The sequence below is a fragment of the Sturnus vulgaris genome, chromosome 2 (genome assembly GCF_052056855.1).
Source record: "Sturnus vulgaris isolate bStuVul1 chromosome 2, bStuVul1.hap1, whole genome shotgun sequence".
NCBI lineage: Eukaryota > Metazoa > Chordata > Aves > Passeriformes > Sturnidae > Sturnus > Sturnus vulgaris.
The window spans coordinates 110,582,157-110,594,771 of record NC_142244.1 but is presented as its reverse complement, the minus strand read 5'-3'; the positions used below and the strand labels follow the sequence as shown (position 1 = coordinate 110,594,771).

General features: G+C 42.2%; 1 protein-coding gene across 2 annotated transcripts in view; it reads right to left on the bottom strand.

Moving 5' to 3' along the window:
* PRRG1 (proline rich and Gla domain 1) overlaps positions 1-11,675 on the bottom strand; it is a 30,943-nt gene extending 19,268 nt beyond the window's left edge. Inside the window, exon 1 of one of the 2 annotated variants that reach the window (XM_014878044.2) lies at positions 11,605-11,675. The gene's annotated coding sequence lies outside the window, so the exon portion shown is untranslated. Of the gene's footprint in view, positions 1-11,593 lie in introns of both variants that reach the window. The other variant, XM_014878046.2, reaches the window with a different exon arrangement.
* Between the last annotated feature and the right edge of the window lie 940 nt (positions 11,676-12,615).

Sequence of the window (12,615 nt, the reverse complement as noted above, 5' to 3'; positions counted from 1 at the left end):
CACAGCATGATAAAACATCATCATTAATTTAAGTACCCAGAACCACAGACCAGACCACTAAGAAGAGCCCATACTTAGAAGATTGCCACTGCACCCTAAACCCAGTGAAAAATATTATTACTCACAGAATGAGCATGCACAGGGCACAACTCCACCCTGTTAGCAGAGAGAAGGAAGCTCCTCAGGACTGCAGCTGGAGAGACTGAGTCTGAGCTTCTGCCTCAACTTTATTACCCCTTCTTCACTCAGAGTGTTTTGTTCTGTTTAAGCTGTGGCAATATTCTGGCTGGTTATTTTCTGGATGCTTCCAGAGGTTCAAAGGGGGAATTGCTATAAGCTAAGATATCTCTTCCTTCCCCTCCCGTCCAAAACCGAACAAGAACATTCTCCTGATACATCTTGGTAAGCAGAACATTTGGCAGGAGAAGTAACAAAACTCTTTTCAGAGAGGAAGAATTTTGGTGCATTGCATTGTTTTAAAACTCCTGGGGACCACGTGGGGCAGTTCCTGGGAGGCATAACTGAACACTTACATAACCATCTGTGTGGAAAACAGAATTCTACAAATCCTCAGGAGACCATGCCTTTCCAAGTAGTCTGTAGAGTAGAATTTCAGACACCTCACTCTTCTGTAAGCTACTGTCAGAAGACATTGCTTTAGGTTATACAATCTCCTATGCCTTAGGAATTCAAATTTAGAGCATTTAACTTGATAATCCATTGAAATGCTGATATAACAATAACCAATTCCTCTCCTTTTTCAAGTAAGAATGATGAACAATTCAATAAAGATTTCACAGTAGGATGTGTTTTTATCCTGATTTTGTTTGGACACAAAAATGATGCTATGTCACTTATCTATTCCACATTCTGTTCCTCTGCCAGTACCTATTAACTAAATCTGACACTGAGATTTCTTCTGTGCTCCCACACATTTTCCATGAAAATCAATGTCCAAGAAGAACAGAGAAAACCCACTAATGCTCTCGGTGAAAGGAAGATGGGTTTACCAATTGCAGCAGTTATCTCAGCAGTCACAGTGACTCTGGCAGCTGAAATCATTATCTGTTTTGCCAGCAGAATTGGGCAGTCAGGAAGCTAACACAACGTCCAGGACCAGGCACAGCTCCACAGCCCTTTGCAAGGGGGCAACACAAGTAGGTTAAAGAGATGAGAACAGGGAAAGAGCACTGCCAGCACATGTGAGATATCAGAATATTGTGATTTAGGGCAGCATCTGGATAACAAGGATAAACATGTTAGGGAATGGAAAAGAAGTCAGATTAATAGTGGGAAAGGTGAAAAGGTAACAGATAGGAACAAGCTTCACAATAGACCTGATGCTCCCTGACCTAATTAGTGTTTGAGTGCCAGCTGACAAATCTAACTTGTCAGCCACTTAGATATCATCTATTCTAACTTAGGATTGAATAGCTGGACTCTTTATCTGAAGCAATTACAGTGGCCATGAATAATAACCTCTAAGTGCATAATAATGATCTCTATCCATGACTACACTCACATTAGCTAGGAATGCAGAGCACTAGGAGTGCACTTGAAGAGCTAAACAGTTGGTGCTGAGGACCCATCACTTACACAACACAGGTCAAGAATTCTACTTTGGGGGTAGCTCTAATTTGCTTTCATGAGCTGAGCACTGGGACTGCAGCTCTTGCAGTTTTTCTTCTGGTTTACCTTCATCCAAAAATATCTCAATCTGAGTGTTTTGAAATGTTTCTGCCAATGCAAACCAAAGCACAGTAAGTAGTGACAATTGGAAGATTCCTAATCTGAACCAAAATGCTACTGCAGATACACCCAATGTGCACTGTATGACCACACTCACAGCAGTAAATAGCTGAGGAAGGGACCTCTATAAAAATGATTTCTCAGGAAAGAGACAAAGGCTGTTATGGGGTGATAGCAAATGTTTGGGAAAAACTTTCTGTAAGGCTACAAAATTACTCTGATAAATAAGTTGATAAAAACAAAGGTCATGTGAGGCTCTCCGTCAAACTAAAAAACAAGCAAAACAATAAAACCTCTCAAAAATAAAAAACCTCACCACAGTCAAAGAGATTTCTGAAGCAGTCGATGTGCTTGTCTTTTGTCTTCAAAAATTATGTTCCTGAAGCAGAAATTATATCCTGCTAATACACAGGACTCCCCAGGGCCCAGTCTAAATCTAAAAACCTGAAATACTGGAGTAATTTCTCAGAAACACCAGAAAAAGAGACACACAGAGGCAGCCCAGGAATCATGAGACAGCCAAGCCACCAGCCCTCACCTCCCCAAACAAAAAAGCACATTCTTCCCACACACCCCTGAGGAGTGGAAACTTGCAATTACAGATTAAAAAATTAACATCCAGTTTATGATCACCATTAGTGATACTTTCAAAAACTTCCTCTCCAAAATGTTACCAGCATCTAAAATCTTAAAGTAACTCACAGTCAATACATAATAAGCCAGAGAAAGCACATGATCCCTTTGCTACACATTTACAGGTGCCTGAAGTGTTAAATAATGTATTGATAAAATCCTATTATACTAGTAAAGTAACAGCTGCTTATTGAATAGCTATCATGTATTTTTTTAAATTTATAGTAAGAGAAAATACTCAATGGATCTGCTAGCACATTTAAAGAAAAAAACCCACATGAACTGTATCAGAATGTTTTCACTCAGAGTCTCCTTAAATCAGGAGCTTTGAACGTACACTCATCTTATTTTCCTCCCCTATTCCATCCCTGTTTTCATACAAATGAAACATTTGCATCTGTTCTCTAGATTATAAATAAGCCAGCTTTGATTTTGTAGTTCAGACCATCTTCTGATACTTTACAGACAACAAACTGAGGAGCAGTCAGCAGTTCCCAATTTCAGCTGAAAACTGCATCGTATATGGATGAAAAATTACATGTTGTTATTTATTTGGAAAGAAGGAAAATATCCTTTGTGTTTAAATCATCACTGTACAACAAACCTCTCAGTTCAGAGAAGGCAGACATTCAGCTGTTCTAACTGTAACACATGCAAGCACTGCAGCCAACCATTGCTTCTCACAACATGAGAAACTGGAGGGCACCCACTGACCTCAGCTGACACAGATGTAAGTAAGCCAAAGGACCTGATATTGCACTTAGTGTATAATTCATGGAACTTGCTGCCATAGGATGCTGTTCAGGACAAAAGCAGAAGTAGATTAAAACAACTAAAAAGGAAATCAATAAATGAGGGTGAGATTTGGTGATTACTATAACACAATTCTCCAGACATAGCTTTTATTTGGCTGTGAAAGGAGAGGAGTTCAGTGCCCAGTATGAAATAGGTAACATCCTTTCCTCTCCAAAGTGGTTTAAAACAGGATTAGGACCAGAGGAGTAAATATCAGCACATGATACCATGACACAACCAGAAATCGAGTTGATAGATGGCATGTGGTCCCTTTAAAGATCTTACTCACTACCTACAATTTCTCTTTTTCATTGCCTCTGGTCTCCCAAATCAACACACCAAAGCATTCATAATAAGAAGAAAGGAAAGTACAACAGTGCTTTCAGCCTTTTAAAAGCATATATGGGTTAGGTAGGGAAGGGGAAAAAAAAAAGTAAAGAGCGCTACCTTTATTTTAGGTTACACCTCTCTAGACATGATAGAGAAGGGCCAAGGAACAGTCTCTGGGCACAGTTCATTCACAAAAAATGCAATTTCATTACAGGTACAGTGTTTGTCTGCTCAGAAAAGGTCACAAGATCAAAGCTAACAATGTATCATTTATCCTGCTCTGAAACTCTTACAGGTACTTTCTTCCCCAACACAGCTTATAAAGCAAAACCATGACCCACGTGTCACAAATAATACCTTTACAGATTTTCCAATAAAACAAACTGGCTGTACAAGATACAGCCTCAATTCTATTAATCTGTATCCAATATTCAAATCTGCTCTTCTCACAGAAGAAGAGAGACCTGACAATTCCATACATTTGAAAAATATTTTCCTCAACTCGTTGAAGTTTTTCCTTGCAATTACTACAATATTGTAAAAGGCAAGCAGCAACAGCTACTTTTAAAAGTCAGACTACCTCTATACTACCAGTAGTTTTCAAGCAGCTATTAAGAAACCCCAGAAAGATTCTAGATCTCAGAATGTGCATTTTTGCAGGAAAATGGAACCTGGGTAGTCTCTCATGGGCATCTTTATTTTGTGTGCAATAATTTTATAGCAAACATAAGATTACTACTTAATGAAGTTTATTTTGTATTTCTGTGATGGGGCAACATTCTGACCCACACAGAAACTGCATTTAGCACTTGCTTGGTAGGCCAATGTCTAACACCCCATTTAATTTGGAAAAATTAACCCCAAACCAACAAAAAGTAATTCCTTTGTGCAGTGCTAAACTGAGCTAGAGAAATGTGCAAACAAAGCCTTCTCTTCCAAGCATTTATGCACTGTCAGCATGCTTTAATATAAATTTTCACTCTGCCTGTCCTCCCCTGAAGCAATGCATATATGACAACATTTCAGAGCATGTTTTAATGGGATTTTCCAGTCAACCAAAAATCAAATTGCAGAGAAGTTATGAAAGAGTCATAAACACATATTTCATCTTATTGAATTATATGGTAACTAGGCAAAGCATAATGAGGCACAACTCCTTGAGAGATTTTATTAAGTTTTCTGTCACACTGGGGAATTGCATAAAGAGAGCATAAAGTTGTATACCACCAGAATCCACAGAGCAGCTGCAGTAAAACAGAAGGATAAAGAGCCCTACAAACCAGGGGGAAAAAAAAAAAGTAACTTTTAAATATTAAATACTCTTATTTCCCTCTCTCAACACTCATGTCCATTATTTCTCACATAACTTTACCAGAATTTCCAAACACACAAAGATGCACATATCATATTACTGCATTACACTTAATATTTTTTTGAGTAGGATTTGAACAAACCTACCCACAAAGCTCATTTACACACTTAGGGTATAGACTTCAGACTTGAAGAGGAGTCAAGGAATTTCTCCTCCTTTCTTGCCACTGCTACCCACCCTTTACTTGGGATCAGCCCCCTGATGTGGCTGATGCAGTTCTGTGCTCTGCACTTCAGCTCTGTCCCTCTCCTCCTGCTGCTCTGCTCCCCAGGACAGTCACAGGAAGGAAATGGGAACTTTCCAGACTGTATCTGCCCCCAAAGCCAACCTCTCAGGGAGCTAGTTTTGCATCCCTTGTGACCTCCAGGCCAACAACTTCACGCATGGTCCCTTCCAATCAACTACTACAGAGCAGTAGAAAACCTTAAATTCATGGCAGTTTACTGATCTAGAGATGGAGGCATTCTCTCATAACTGGAGAAAACACTGGAACATGAACTAACATCTAATTCAAACTGTCATTTATAAGGAAATAAGGATCACAGTGATGCTCTCATCACAGCTGATCAATCACACAGCATAAATCCATAGCTACCAGCATCAGGTCATATTTATAAACAATTTTTTGAACTTTCCAGCACTGTAAAAACACTAGAGTAGCTCCCAAAGCTAAAACAATAATACTGTTGCTCTTCTACTCCTTATGAAGCGAGTCAGTACAACATCCATTCTCCCTGAATAGGAGGCACAAAAATGGCATGTAACAAAAGCAATTCAGAGGATGTTCATATTGAAGTTCCTAAAACTCACATGCCAAATTGACGTGTCAAATTTGTGTGTGCAATTAACTGTATTTGAAGACACAATTTATCTTTGTTGTGTCAAAGGCATACACAGAATAAAAGAGTTAGCTCTTTAAAACTTCGTTCATAACTGGACAGATCCTCTACAGAACCTGTCTAACATTTTGTTCTTGGAAGATTTAAAAGGATGTTCCCCTATTGCCCCACAAAGCTGAACACCTACTCCAGTGTACAGAAAATGTGGAGGAGTCTTCTAATGCAACAAATACACCACTGATATTTTTTAGGTCTGGTAACTCATTCACGTATGTAATATGCTGAAGTCCTTGCAGAGATCCTGGATGTGCTGTCCATCAGCAGGTGCATCTCCACCTTGTGTATTTATTTAGATTGCTTCACCCATACAAACAGAACCACAGAGCAGCCAAGGAATGCCAAAATATTGCCTGGTCCAACCTTTTGTGTGGAAGGCAGACCTGATGAGGTTATCTCGCACTCTGCCCAATTGCAAAAAGAACCCCTCTAGTCATGGGGACTCCCCTCTGTTCTTGGGGAGGTTGTTTCAGTGAATGATTTATCTCATTGTAAAAAATTTCTTTCTTACATTGAGATTAAAACTTTGATCAAATCTTTGCCAAGAATTCATAACAAACCAAGCCACAGTGAAAGTGCTTTGATGCTTCCATTTTTTGAGAACTGGAGATCTGATGAGGTTGTAGTTGGGCATTTCTTTTATGGAAAGGCCACTTAGGGTGAACTGTAAAGACGAGTTTGTTCACCTTCTCATTTGTTTTAAAACAAAACGGATCAAGTCTCTGCTGCAGTTGATTGCAGAACACCAGGGGAGCAATCAAAATGCAAAAGCCAGCAAGGATGGAGTGGAAAAGGAAGAACTCCTGTTTTCAGGCAGTGGGAGAAGCTTAGATCCCTTAAGCCGCTTACACAGCCGCACACTCAATAGGCCACGCCTTTATTTCCCTGCTGCCCACGGCTCTGACAACCAACAGCAGCAAACAGCACAGTCAGTCCATTCCATTTCTGATATTCAGAAGTGCTCAGCACTATTGTAATAAAATATCACAAACTGCGTTCATTTCAGCTGCCACTGAAATGGGAGAAATCTATAGGAGAATCAGCAGGAGATTTAACTAATTCTGACACTGAAACCTCATTTAACCCTTCCTTGTTCCCCATAACCATGAGAATGGAGACAAGGGACAGAAAGACAAACAGAAAGTTGTTTCTCCTCACAGGTTTATTTAGTAAATAGTTTGAAGAGTTATAGTCTGCCAATAAAAGTTGAAGAATACACACAAGGTCACTAAACAACTCACTGATAAACCTGGAGACACAGCCAGGTGCAAAACTTCACATGTCTGATGAAGCCGCTACTTATGAATTTTCCTGCTAGGATGCCATAAACTGCCTTCACACCAGTGAGCTAACAAATTCACACCTTCTGAGTCATTCTTCAATGCCAAGCAGGAAACATTTACAAATAGAGCTGATTATAATAAATATTACAATTTAGACAGTTATGTTAAATGGTTAATTTAGCAACTGCGATTTTAATGAAGAATTGCTGTAAAGTGAATCTTGAAACAGGTCCATCCATTTTTATACCACAGAAAAGCAAAGAACTCAGCAAAACGGGGATATCCAGAATTACCACAATTCTTGGTGTAAACAAACAAAGAAAAAAAATCTCACCCACCCTGAAGTTCTGGCAAATATAGATTTTCTGCAGTTTCAGGTGACAAAATGAATACTGGACTGGGATTAAGTTTTATGTATGATAAATTACTCCTGTACTACACCTCACATGGTGTCTCTTGATTTTGACCACTCTCAGTGTAATCATATTGGTATCATATTGGATCACTAAGATGAAAAACTGGAAATATGTTGAATGTGTGATCTCCAAATATGAGATGCCAGATTTCAAAAGTAATTTCAGAAACAACACAAGAAGGCTGATTCAAATGCTTTAAATGAAACACTCCACTGAGCAGGTAAAATGCACAAGGAAATGTGTAAAATCCAAGGGATCTCAAAGATCTTTCAAGATGCAGCTGCAGGACAGTCTGTCTCTCCCTCATGCAAAGACATCTATGGCCAAAAAAGTAATCTATTTACACAAAGCAGCTTTCCTGGTTTGAAAATGGGCAACACTTCTTGTGCTACTACACTGTGCATGTCTCAGCCTTGGATGCTAACTCCAGTATACTGGGCTGTGCAGATGTAATTTCTGTCTGATTTTATAAATGTAGTTCTGAACAGATGCCTAACTTTTATTCAAAGTTAAAGTTATTTTAGATAGCGATTATGTGTCATTAAAAATAAGCAAGAGCCTGAAATAGGCTCTCAAAAGAGCTCTCAACAGATGTGTTTTCTTAGCAAGCCAAAACCCATGGTGTGATTTTAGGTGGTTAGCATGGAATTTCTTTAACTGTCAGTATGAAGACAGGCTTTGCTTTTGAAATGTAGTTATTCTAATAATAGTATTTAGCAACCTTGATTAAAACACCGATTACTTGATAATCAGCACCATCAAATGTGTCAGCAAGAAAAGAATGGGTTAAGTGCATTTCAAACCTCCCAAATGTGTATCAAATTTTACTTAACAAGAATCAGTAAAACAAGCAAAGGTAAACAAGGAAAGGGCTGGGTATGGTCAGATTAGATTTTTAAAGGTCAAACAGTTACCAACATCTGAACTCAGCTGGCAGGAGAACAGACGAGACATTAGGTCATTCAGGCCACTCCTTTGCCAGCTCTGTAGGGTTCTCCACTGCACACTGCAAGCGCTTTTGTTTATAATGTGGAAAAGGAGAGGAAGCAATGGTGGGGGCAAGAAAGTAGATTGCCTTTGGAGGCTGAAGCAAAACAACCATTAAAGAAACACCAGCCAGAGCAGACAGCATCCTGGAAACACAGCTGATGGGAATTCATGAAAGAGCAACAAAATTCAGGACTGAGCTGACAAACTGAAAGCAAAAGCTCTTAACAGGATGGTGCAAAAAAAAAAATTGGAATTCTTGCCTACAGGAATCTGGTGTCATTTGTTGAGTAAATCGGAAGAAATGACACACATAAGATTTACTGGAATAGTGGAAGAGGGAAGCAGAGGGGCAAAATGGGTTAGTTTTTCCTCAGTACTCATACCTGGGGTAAGTGCTACCAACCACTTGTTCCCTGCCTGTCCAGCTGTTTGTACGAGCCAGGTAAGAGTCAAAAGTAAGTCAGGTAAGTGTTTTCAACCTGACTGATCCTGTGATCTGCCTCACCAAAAGAACATGGAAATGGTTACACTATCACAAGTGAGGGAGGTCATAGAAGCAGGCAGAACAAAATGATGGACAAAAGGATCACTGGAAAAGGGAGCTGTTTAAAATGATAGAGCAAACAAAAATAGTTCACACTGCTGCAGTAGAGTTAGCACTGTCCTGAAGTACATTTTTTCTTGCTTTTGCCACAGAATTTATTCATGACTCTAGATAAAATACCTAAAAATGCTGTTTCAATGTGGACACCAACTACATACATTTTATTTTAGGGATGCATCTCCCAGAATCTGTCTGCTTGATTTGCAAAAGCAGAATAGGTTTAGAACAGACATTCAATTTATTTGCACCTGAGCACTTAACATAAATGAGGACAACTGAACTCAATACCCTGAAAAAAAATCAGATCCTAGCTGGACCAGATTTGGTCTCCATAGTTTTCTCTTTCACTCTTCATGTGGAATGGATGATTTCCTTGTCTTAGTTTTGTCAGTTAAGGGGAGAATTAGTTGAGTACTGAGATACTAAGGTGATAAGCACAACAGAAGATACAAGGAAATTTGTAATTCCATAGTCAAAGCAGAATTTGATGCAGATTTGAGTCACATCGAGAAAACGTCTCAACATCACACAACCAAAGTAAGGAGGATGAGACCAAAATACTTCATCTCTTTAATATCCTGAGTATAACAGGATTTTTTATGCAAGAAACCATGTTATTACTTAATAGAAAACTGTAGGTCGATCTAGATCTAGGAAGAGACTGAATTAAAGCTAACTCCAAAACTTAAGTTCTCCATTTGTGTTTCTGGAAATGATACTATTAGTACAGTTACTCTGTGTGTAACTATCCACTTCTCTCAAAAGAAAACAGATATCACCTAGCTATGATCTCCACATCTGCATGCATTACAACCAGATGCAATGCTTTGCTGTTTTGAGTACACCAGTTGGACACAAGTTTCTGGATGAACTTGTATGAGAAAAGAATAATCCAAGTTTCACCTGGGGATTTCCCGGTATTTGCTATTTCCAAGAATAGAGAGTTACTCAGAATTCCAGGTCCCAGCCTAGTATCGGAAAACAAAGTATTCTAGTCTAAAAGAGTGTTGAAGGGAGATGGCTGAAACTGAACAGATAAATAAAAATCTCACCCCTGTTTCCATGCAGTACTCCCACACACAGGTTCCCTGTCCCCTCTTCTCTGGCTCCTAATCTCACTCCCCTGGTTCAGCAAGAACTACTCTTGCAATCTCGGTCACCTTTTACTAGGTAAGTCTCCTTAGACTGCTCATCACCTCTTGCACTTGTAAACCTCCCCCACAACTCCTTTATCAATGGCACTCCCTCTGTTAAACACGACGGCCAGAATGTTCAACCGCCCAGTTGCACAATCCCTTTACACAGGTGTGTATGTGTCTCTGCATAATACACACGTGTACACTCAAAAACAGGGCTTCTACACACATACCTACTCATTTATGTACAACTGAAAAAACTCTTTCCCTCCCAACCACACGCTTCCTTGAGCCACTCTAAGTATCCTTACAGCAGTTCAGAGAAACAGATGTGATTACTAACTAGGTTAATCAGAAAAAGTGTTTAAAAGGTCAGTTTGAGTCTGCATGCCACTCCCCGCCTTGCTGTATCAACAATGGTGCCAGCATGGGGAGAAGATGGTACAGGAGTGGAAATGAGCAGAAAAAGTGCAACTAGGGTTTTTTTTTCTCAGTGACAATCAATAGTAATAATAAATGTAAGGTCTTGATTTTAATCTAGAACACCAACATCTGCATAATTGTCCCTCTTCACGGACTTTTCAATGAAAGTTTGAAATTCTTTCAAGTGCTTTCATGTGTCTATAGGCTTCTTCGTTTTACTCACTGGCTCCATTCCTCTCTGTTTTGTTCCCAACAAGCCAAATCACTGTCTGCTCTCTCACTCCTCAACCAATGCAACATTCAATCCCAGCTTCAACTGTGGTAACAGAGGCTCCCTCCGCCCCTCCAGTTCCCTGTGGATGAATTGTTCCCTTGCCAGCAGCAGGCCTAGGGCAAGTGCCCCAGAGCCCGGGCTCATTCCCAAGAACACCTTCCCAGCCCAGCACTCACAGCCTCAGCACGGACGGGGCCTCTGGGTGACCCTGCCGACAGTGGAAAAAGTTTTAACAGGAATACAAGAGCTTCGGATGGCTGCGGCTGTGCTCTGCGGGTTTATTTTGGGGGATGGTGTTTTTTTAAAACTTCGGAGAAAAATGTATCAGCTGCCTGTTTTGGAGAGAGTCGCTAACCTCTTCCAAAAGAGAAATCCCGCAGGATTCTTCCTTTGTTCAATACACTCCACACATTTTCTCCCCCGGCTTAACTGCAAATGGCACAAACCCTTGGAGAGGAGTTTACCGAGTGGCTGCTGGCCGCCGGAGGACGGCGAGGGGCGGAGGGCAGCGGGGCGCGTTCCACCCTCACTGCCCTCAGGGGCGCCTGTGCGGGACCCCCGCCCCGGGCGCTCCCTCCGAGCACCGCTCCCGCCGTCCCCGCGCCGAGCAGCGCCTTCCTGCCGGCAGCCCCCGCCCGCAGCCCGCACTGCCCGCACTGCCCGCACTCACCGCCCCTCACCCCGCAGCTCACCCCGCACTCACCGCCGCCGCCCGGCTGCGGAGCAGGGCCGGCGCTGCCCCGGCGCTGCCCCGGCGCTGCCGCCCCGCGCTGCCCCAACGCCCGCTGCGCGCCCAGCGGAGCGGGCGGCGCCTCCGCGCATGCGCCCGGCAGCTCGAGGGCGGCCGTGAGGCGGGGAGAGACTGAGGGCGACCCGCTGTGCCCCGCCCGTGCCCCGCCGCCCATTGCCCCGCTGTCCGTGTTCGGAGCTGGCCCGGGGATCAGGGACCCCGCAGCGTGGCCGTCGGTCCCCTCCCCGTGGCAGGGGGATCCATTCAGCCGTCCCCCGATCGGGAGCTCCCCGCAGTCGCAGCCCGGGACTCAGCACTCCCCGCCGGTCAGGAACGCGGGCGCGGCCGCCGTGGCCCCACCGAGCTTCCCCGCTGAGGGTTTCCAGTCTTAAAGTTTGTATCAGTTTGTATTCCGGAGTTATAGAATCAATTGGTCGGAAAAGACCTCAGAGATCATCGAGGCCGAGCTGTGACCGAACACGACCGTGTCAACCAGACCGTGGCCACGTCCAGTTTTTCCTTTAACACCTCCACGGACCGTGACTTCCGCACCCCCCTGGGCAGCGAGTTCCAATATTGCATCACTCTTTCTGTGAAGAAATTCCTCACAGTATCCAACCTGTATAGGTAGACGCAGTCTTTTCCTGTAGGGAAGACACACACAGACACACACACAAGCTGGTAATTGTGGTCTTTGATGGAGAGCTAAAAATTTTGCCTCAAGTAATGAGTTTTGCCTTCCGTGCCCCCCAGGGGTGGCTGCATGGAGCTGTGGGGCTCATTGCCCAGAGTTCTCAGCCTTTGAGTGCTCTCAGACCTCAACACCAGTAGGTGCATTTCAGGGACCCTAACATGTCATGTTCCACGTTAAAAAGTAAAGGTTGGTTGTTTTTTTTTTGCACTGCCCAGAATTAATCTGAAAACAGAGAGTTTGATAGCTTAATTTTGTTTGTGACTGGTACCTTCAGTTTTGCTCTATGACTT